The 9,807-nt window shown below is 39.3% G+C and overlaps 2 pseudogenes; both read right to left on the bottom strand.

The window, feature by feature from the left end:
- Positions 1-6,596: 6,596 nt before the first annotated feature.
- LOC116562781 lies at positions 6,597-7,400 on the bottom strand (annotated as a pseudogene).
- Positions 7,401-8,422: 1,022 nt separating this feature from the next.
- On the bottom strand, positions 8,423-9,146 carry LOC116562757 (annotated as a pseudogene).
- Between the last annotated feature and the right edge of the window lie 661 nt (positions 9,147-9,807).

Here is a 9,807-nt window from a genome sequence, read left to right as displayed (position 1 = left end):
GGATCTTACCTGAGATCAGGAGTGCAAGACCAGCCTGGCCAACATGGTGAAACCCGGTCTCTACTAAAAATACAAAAATTAGGCGGGCACGGTGGTGCATACCTGTAGTCCCAGTTACTCGGTAGGCTGAGGCAGGAGAATCACTTGAACCCGGCAGGGGCAGAGGTTACAGTGAGCTGAGATCGCACCACTTCACTCTTGCCTAAGGAAAAACAGCGAAACTCCATCTCAAAAAAAAAAAAAAAATCTACCATTAGTGGACACCTTCAGTCTTCCCAACATGACGCTTCCACCTTGTGGTTAAAAAATGCTTAACTTTGAAGAGATTTGGTCTTCTCATACATCCCCTGTAAAAGAAACAAAATAAATGTGAAAAAAGGTCTTTTTTATAGGGACCAATTTTTTTCTAAAAAGCTTTGTCAGGGAGATTCTCTCTCTTAAAAAAAGGATTTTTACAATTCTGACACCATATCAATTTTTAAAGACTACTGTTTTCTTAGAATGTTTCTTTTTTTGCCATTTATTGCACAGATATTAATTTGTGAGAGGGGGGATTTCAGAAAATTCTAATAAGGCCAGGTGCAGTGTCTGAACACCTGTAATCTCAGCACTTTGGAAGGCTGAGGCAGGCAGATCTCATGAGGTCAGGAGTTCAAGACCAGCCTGGCCACTCCATTTCTATTAAAATGTAAAAACCCAAAAAAATCACAGCCACTTGGGAGACTGATGCAGGAGAATCGCTTGAGCCCGGGAGGTAGAGGTTGCAGTGAGCCAAGATCATGCCACTGCCCTCCAGCCTGAGCAACAGAGCAAGACTTCCTCTCAAATAATAATAATCAGTAAGGTTAATGAACATAGTATTTTTTTATTTTTTAGAGACAAGTCTCCCTCTGTCTCCTGAGAAGAGTGTAGCGGCGCAATCATAGTTCATTGTAACATCAGACTCCTGGGCTCAAATGATCATCCCACCTCAGTCTCCCAAGTAGTTAAGACTGTGGGTACAAGCCACCACAATTTTTGGATATGGCGTGTCATTACATTGCCCAGGCTGATCTCAAACTCCTGGTCTCAAGTGATCCTCCTTCCTTGGCCTCCCAAAGTGTTGAGATTACAGGCATGAGTCACCGAGCCTGGCCCAGGATGGTATTTTAAAACTGTCTTTTCATCTTCTAAATCAACAAAAACTTCATAGTTGATTTCATTGCCAATCAACATCCCTTACTAAATGCCTACTGTATACACAATGCATTTATTTGACAGTTGAAAGAAGGAGATACAAAATGATGTTACAACCTGCTATGGGAAGAAGATACAAAGGAACACATTGGTATGAACAGAATACCTCAGACTTGAGAGTGCATAAAAAAGGCTTAATTCACCAGATGCAGTGGCTCACACCTGTAATCCCAGCATTTTGGGAGGCCAAGGTAGGAGGATTGCTTGAACCCAGAAGTTCAAGGCCAGCCTGAGCAACATAGCAAGACCCTGTCTCTAAAAATACATACATACATACATACATACATACACACACACACATACACACATGTATTAGCCGGGTATGGTGGCAACAGGCCTGTGTTCACAGCTACTCAGGCTGCAGTGAGCCATGTTTGTGCCACTGTACTATAGCCTGGGTGACAGAATGAGACCCAGTCTCAGAAAAAAAAAAAAAAATTGGGGATGAGGGTAGAGGTTACATCAAGGCTACCTAAGCTGGATTTGGGGTGATTATGGTCAAGAATGGATGCAAACAGAATATTAAACTGCCATTCATTAAAAGTGCTTGCTACCTGCCAGACACCATCCTAAATTCTGTATATTTAATGTCTCTAGGGTCACTAGGCAAGTAAGTACCAGATATGTGACTTTGAACTTCCCACAATAAGCTTATGAACTTTGTTGAAGCAAAATGATTTGAGAAGTGAAAAGTAAGCACCCATTTCATAGTGTTCTAAAAGCCTAAAATAATCCAGTAGAACATCAGAGATAAAATCCAAAAAGCAGGTTTTTCCCCAATATTTAAATCAAGGATGCAACATGATATCTGTCAACTATAACTGAACCAAAAATGGGGGGACCAAACGTAGTAAAATCCATTTAGGGAAATATTACTGTGATCTGGGATTGGAGGAAGGCCTACTGAATACATGACAGTGGGCTGGGAAGGTGTGAACCAAAAATACACACATGAAAAAGCACTACAATTTAACCCAGAGAAATAAATGAAATTCACCTAGAACATAATGGTAATGAAATAAATTTAAAAGGTGAAATTTTGGACCTGGCGTGGTGGCTCACGCCTGTAATCTCAGCACTTTGGGAAGCTAAGATGGGCAGATCACTTGACCCCAGGAGTTTGAGACCAGCCTGGGCAACATGATGAAACTGTCTCTACAAAAAATACAAAAATTAGGCCGGGCGCAGTGGTTCATGCCTATAATCCCAGCACTTTGGGAGTCCTAGGCAGGTAGATCATGAGGTCAGGAGTTTGAGACAAGTCTGGCCAACATGGTAAAACCCCAACTCTATTGAAAATACAAAAAAAGTTAGCCAGGTGTGGTGGTGGGCACCTATAATTCCAGCTACTCAGGAGGCTGAGGCAGGAGAATTGCTTGAAACTGGGAGGTGGAGGTTGCAGTAAGCTGAGATCATGCCACTGCACTCCAGCCTGGGTGACAGAGCAAGACTCTATCACAGGAAAAAGAAGAGCTAGGTGTGGTGGCTTGCACCTGTGGTCCCCAGCCTCTTGGGAGGCTGAGGTGGGAGGACTGCTTCAGCCCAGGAGGTTGAGGCTGTAGTGAGTCATGTTTGCAGCACTGTACTCCAGCCTGGGCAACAGAGCAAGACCCCATCTCAAAACAAAACTAAAGTAAAATCTTGGAATTAGGAAAGATGCTATTTTGATAAATTGGCTTTAAGCTGTTGGCTGGACCACTAAGTTGTGGCATTCTGAAGACAGAAAAGCTGTGGGATTGTAGGATTGAAACAGATGAAGGTAAATCCTATAGATTTTTTTTTTTAAGTCTTTAAAGCAGAGCTTTTAGGAAAGCAATAGGAATTCAAGTATGTTTCAGTACCACTCCTCACCTAAAGACAATCGATTAAGGTTTTTATTCAAAATCCTATGACTCTAACAATATTTAAGTACAGCAATCATTTCAGATGCATTATTAGCCAGTTACTGAACATGCCTCCCATCTGCTTGCTTTATGGCTCTTGTTTTATTTTTTGTTGTCTTTCATTTGTTTGTTAGCTCATTTTACAATTTGTTACTTCTGAACACCTTTCATGTGCTGGTACCTTCAGATATCTATCTCAACTATTATTTGTAAATGTGAAAAAGTTCCTATTGTGTATAACTGAAAGCTGGCTACATGATAGACAATATGATCACCAACTTTTAAATAATTTTTTTAAGCCAAAGAAATACTTTTTTGTAAATATCAAATCAAAATGTAATTCAACATCCAGTCGTAAAGGTCAACTATAAACTTTTCACAATGCCATTAACAACTTGCGGTTACCGTCATAAGCCCTAGACCTACACACCAATTATCTTTAAAACCCTTATTAGGCCTGGTGCAGTGGCTCATGCCTGTAATCCCAGCATTTTGGGAGGCCAAGGTGCGCAGATCACTTAAGGTCAGGAGTTCAAGACCAGCCTGGCCAACATGGTGAAACCTCATCTCTGCTAGAAATACAAAAATTAGCTAGTGTGGTGATGGGGTCCTATAATCCCAGCTACTTGGGAGGCTGAGGCAGGAGAATCACTTGAACCCGGGAGGCAGAGGTTGTAGTAAGCCGAGATCACGCCACTGCAATCCAGCCTGGGCAACAGAGCAAGACTCCATCTCAAGAAGTAAATAAATAACCCTTATTAAAGATTTAAAAAATCTTAATTACATGATGGCAAAAACTATCCCTGTCTGGTTTAGGGGCCCACAAGCTCCTAAACCAGCTTTTTTTTTTTGAGATGGAATCCTGCTTTGTCATCCAGGCTAGAGTACAGTGGTGCAATCTTGGCTCACTGCAACCTCTGCCTCTCGTGTTCAAGTGATTCTCCTGCCTCAGCCTCCTGAATAGCAGGGACTACAGGCATGTGCCACCATGCCCAGCTAATTTTTTGTATTTTTAGTAGAGACAGGTTTCACCATGTTAGGCAGGGTGGTCTCAATCGCCTGACCTCGTGATCTTCACACCTCGGCCTCCCAAAGTGCTGGGATTACAGGTGTGAGCCACCGCACCCAGCCAAAGCCAGCTTTCTTTTGTTGTTATTTTTTGTTATTGTTTTTGTTTTGAGATGGAGTCTCACTCTGCTGCCAGGGCAGTGGCATGATCTCAGTTCACTGCAACCTCCACCTCCCTGGTTCAAGGGATTCTACTGCCTCAGCCTCCTGAGTAGCTGGGATTACAGGCACACGCCACCACCCCCGGCTAATTTTTGTATTTTTATTAGAGACGGGGTTTCACCATGTTGGTCAGGCTGCTCTTAAACTCCCGACCTTAGGTGATTAGCCCACCTCGGCCTCCCAAAGTGCCAGAATTACAGGTGTGAGCCACCACACCCAGACAAAGCCAGCTTTCAAGACTGAGGCCCCAATGCTTTCATTTAGTAAATTCTTACTGAGCACTTACATTTGTGTATCACGATCAAGAGGTTCCCAGCTTGGTGGAACTTTCAAAGACAAGGCAGTTTTTCATGCTGACAAGTAGCACAGTGGCTAGCCCAAATTCCCCTCCCTGTCCCAGCTACCTCCTGTATAGACCATTCATGATCACTTACGTCAGCCCATCATGTGACCTAAGTAAAGACAGGCAGAACAAATCATTTCTTCTTCCTACTAACATGGAACATCATTCTGTCAAGTTGCTCTCACTGGAGGCTCCCAACTGCTTTAAGCTGCACAGTGATATTTGTATTTCTAAAATGGGCAGGCATAGCCATTCCAGAAACATATTCAGACTTGTGCCTTTTGTTACCCAAATATGTGATATTCAAACAATTTCCATTTAACTCATTAAACAATTGTTTAAGATCAAATAATTGTTTTCTTGAAACAATTCTTAATCACGTAATAAATCATTTATTTGTAAATCAATACAATTATTTGTAAATCAAAATCTGTACTATTCAGAACCTAAGAATTTAGACAATTTTAATAACCCGTAAACATGTTGATTCCATTTGCAGGTTTAAATTTTGTATAAATAGCAATCATTGCATACATATATCCTAAGTATACATTGCTTATAATCACATTTACGCTACTTAAACTCCTCAGAAAAAAAAACAGATTCTACTTGGTTCAACTCCAAATAACACTTTGAGGAACTCCACAGGTAAAGTACTAATCCCTTTGGCCATTTGTTTCCTAAGTCTGTGTGTGTGTGTGTGTGTGCGTGCGTGTGTGTGTGTGTGTGTGTAAGCAACAATGTAACAATGTACCATTAGTAAAGCTGCTGTGCAAATTATCCCTCAGGCCTATTCTAAGCTTACAGTTTAGCTGATTTTATTGTAAGTATATACAATTCACATATGGGAGAAAAACACGAAACCAAGATAGTTATTTTCACTATTTTGCTTAAGATTCATTTTTAAATATAAATCGAGAAGTTAATCTACACAGTTTGAGAGATACTTTTGACATTAGAAATTTTTTTAAAATTTTAAACTGATACATAATTGTAAATATGGTGTATGTACTGTTTCACGTACAATGTGTATCTATCAAATCAGTGTAATTAGCACACTCATCAACTCAAACATTTATCATTTATTTGTAGCAAGAACATTCAATAATTAACTGTAGTCACCCTACTGTGACTACGGACATCAGAACTTATTCCTCCTAATTTAACTTTGTACCCATTAAAAGTGGTTTTCTACAAATACTAGACAGATGTTCTACCCATACATTGTTTTCCAAAATTATTGTTTGGCTTTTTTTAAAAAAACCGCACAACAAATTTTAGAAGGCACTGAGATACATCTGCTTCTAGATCATTGCTGGCTTGAAAAATAAAGCTTGTTCTACCAGGAATCACAAGTTAGAACTGAGTATTTGCCAAAGTAGAAATTATATAGCATCATTTCAGGCAAAGGTGTTTCAGCTCTCCTTCCCAGCTATCTGTCAGAACAGTAAAACCAGGTCAAAACAGTCCAGCATAACCAGTCTTCATTACATAAGGCCGTTTTGTTCTAAGATGCTAATAAACCAAAACGAGAAATATTAAACTGAAAATATATTAGCTATTTTCATACAAACTGTTGGTTCCTTATATCCTCCCTTCTATAACAATAAAGGGCATATTTTACTGCAAAGAAAATTTTATGTCTATCACTAGCCATAAATTTTTGAATTTTATCATTAGTTATTACATAAATGTTGCCTAGTATCGCTAACCAAATGGCATAACCATTTTATGTCCACATTTCACATCTGCATTTACAAACAGAATTTTCATGATTTACATAAAAATATCAGTGAAGAGTTAACAATGAGATGCAATCTAATATCCATATTATCTGATGTTTTGTAGACAGCAATGTATGTGATTTTTTTAATCACCTTTCATTTGAGTGACCTTACATAAAAAATAAATCAATAATTTAGAGGTTTTAAGTCTCCAAAAGAGATTTTCAAATGTACATGTATTAGTGGTTATAGACGAGATTCTCTGGAAACCTCTTCCATGTCTGCATCCTGTTGTAACTGTTGAATCATCTTTGCGTCCAGCTGCTTTCCTCTGCCTGCAAGAGGGGTCAAGATAAGACGAGTTCCTGAACTTTCTGTAGTCCTTTATTTTTCTTCAATTTGTTCATTATAAATTGAGTTTGGCATTTGTTTGATCTTTTCAGCTGTCTTCATTGCATCAGTAGTTTTATTCCATAGTTCTTGCTAGTATTTGACAGGTTCATTTCTATATTTTTCAAACTCAAATGAATTATCCACTGTAAGCTCATTATTACCAGTTGCTTTACAGAATGCTTTAGTCCACCTAACCTTTCAAGAATTGCACTTCTTTTTAAAGTTTTTATGACATTTGGATTCACACAGTCTGAACACCTTGCAATAGCTGCAGATGAACACCGTGATGTGGCCAGGGTAGACCGGCCCCAAGAGACACTGACGCTTCTCAGTACGCGTGCTGAGCTCACATGGGCCTCCACTGACCAAACGTGGAGCTAGAGAGGAAGGCAAGAGGTATCTTGGAATTCCACATTCTGACCTTGTCATTCTTGAAGGAAAATGATGCATAATTTCTGGATAGTTCAGGAAAAACTTGCAATCTTTCCAGTTAGTTTTTAAATGAACAATTCTGTTTATCAAATTTCTGAATTAACCTTTCTGAATTCACAGGTTTCCGAAACGGGCCTTAAGCAAAAGTCTGAAACCTAGGCTGGGCACCAAGTAACCCAGCCCAGAAAGAGACTTGAAAGTGTCCTACAGTTGTTTTTCAACTTAGGGAAACAACAGCTTCCACTAAATCCTAAAAAGGATTCTTTTGTGTGAAAAAAAAGGGCCTGATATACCAGGTTAGACTTCCAAGACAATTCCACATTTTACTCAGGAGGAGGCTTTAAAAAGTTCTGTCTTATGGATAAATGGTAGCTATTTTCACTGGTAACATCATTACCCCCATCTCTTACTTCAGTTGTTTATACAAAAGAGGCTGGAGAATAAAAAGTACATTTTTACAGCCGGGTGGGGTGGCTCATGCCTATAATCCTACCTAGCACTTCAAGAGGCCAAGACAGGAGGATCCCTTGAGTCCAGGACTTCAAGACCAGCCTGGGCAACATGGAGAGGCCCTGTCTCTACAGTAAAATCAAGAAAAAGAAAAAGAAAAGTAGTACATTTTTACTTACATAGCACCAAATATATGGTGAAACCCTGTCTCTACTAAAAATACAAAAAAAATCAGATGGTGTGGTGGCACATGCCTATAATCCCAGCTGCTCTGGAGGCTGAGGCAAGAGAACGGCTTGAACCCGAGAGGGAGAGACTGCGAGATGGTGCCACTGCACTCCTGCCTGGGCAACAGAGTGAGGCTCCATCTCAAAAACAAAAAACAACAACAACAAAAAACCCAAATCTTTCAAACATTTTCCCTTTACATGAAAGGTATTAAATAAGTTACATTTAAATGTCCCACACACACACACACACACACACACAATACTCTCATTTAAGATAGAGTAGAAATTATTTAAAATTCAGGGTTGGGGTAAAGGATGAGCTATTCAATTCAAATTATATTAAAACCCAAATATAAAATAGACACAGAAGTGAAATTTTCTTCAAAGTAAGTATTTACTATTCCACTACCAAAGTAGGTAGGTTATACTAAAGAGAAGAAATCCACATGGATTGAGGCATTTTCTCACTTTGATATATGTAAATAAATTTCATGTTGTCTGAATTCTTAGGGTTAATTAGTTAGAAATGTAATTCTCTTATACACAGGGCAACTAGGGGAAATAAGTTAGCACAATCATTTGAATTGGTTGTCTACATACCAGGCAGGGCTTATTCCTTCTCTTTAGCTTCTTTGCAGATGTAAAGCAGGCCATAAGATGTCCTGTTTTGCCATGGACAATGCAACCATTTTTAGTCGACCTTGACAAGTCACACAAGGTTCAATGGCATTAAGGGGCAAACTAGATTCCATACTTTCTTCTTTGTCTTGTGTTTCTTCCCTTTCAAACTCTTTCGCATCTTCTTGGCTGCTATAAATATGCTACAGAAGATGATGGCTGAGAATAGTCCTCCCTTTCTTGTGATTGTGAGACTTGTGTAATTTTATCATCGTTTTCCTCAACACACGACTCTTTGGAATCATTCACTGTAGTGTTTTTACAATCAGGAACATCAAAGCCCTCTTCAGCTTGTGTTGAGCTTTCCAGTTTGGCTTTCTCAGAGATTTCCCCTTTATCTTTCCCTTTATCTTCAGGAAGCCAATTCTCACCAAGGGCCCAACATCTGTTACAACATGACAGAAGTGTGGGATTCATTTCTTTGCATGAGTGCATTTCCAATAGTCCTTCAATGAAATAAGACATACAGTCAGTTTCTGTAACCCTTCAACTGCTAGTCACAGAAAGGTTAGCAACTTTGCTATGTCTAAGGTAAAATATATCACACAGCTCATTATTCAGTGTTTCATGTTTTATATAAAATAGTCACCATGTACAGCATGAGGACAACAGTAATACATCGATATACTGGATATTTACTAAGAAGGTAAATTTTTGGTATTTTTACCATAAACACAAGAAACGTAACTATTCAAGATAATGGATTACATTAATTTGCTTGACTGTAGTGATCACTTCATTATTAACATGTGTGTCAAAACATCATGTTATATGTCTCAATTAACAGTCTCTCCTAAAGTAAAGAGTAAACACACGCATTTTGTTCACCCATACCATCCGCATCCTATAAAATTCGAAACTAAAAATGTATTCACTGTGATATTAGTCATGTACCTATAAAGCTATCTGTTTCAGGATACAATTACAGTTGTCTCCTTTAGTTGAAGCACGTCTATGGGATCTTTGACTCTGTAATGCAGCCTATACCCACTCCCTTAAACACTCAATCCTAGATGCTATTCCGAGAGTCCATCCAATCAATCTGGATGAAACCTGCTTCCTAGAGAAAGACTTCCTAATCCACCAGTGACTAGAACTACCTTAGACGTGCTCTAAAACCATGGCTCAACTGAGTATTCCCTAACTCCATCCACAAGAGAGATGCTAAAACATTTTCACAGCGAGTATTGCCGCTAAAATCTGTCATC

The sequence above is a fragment of the Sapajus apella genome, unplaced genomic scaffold, assembly GCF_009761245.1.
Source record: "Sapajus apella isolate SASKATOON/1434 unplaced genomic scaffold, GSC_monkey_1.0 scaffold2, whole genome shotgun sequence".
Classification (NCBI taxonomy): Eukaryota; Metazoa; Chordata; class Mammalia; order Primates; family Cebidae; genus Sapajus; species Sapajus apella.
The sequence above is the reverse complement of the archived record's forward strand: the minus strand, read 5'-3'. Positions and strand labels throughout refer to the sequence as shown.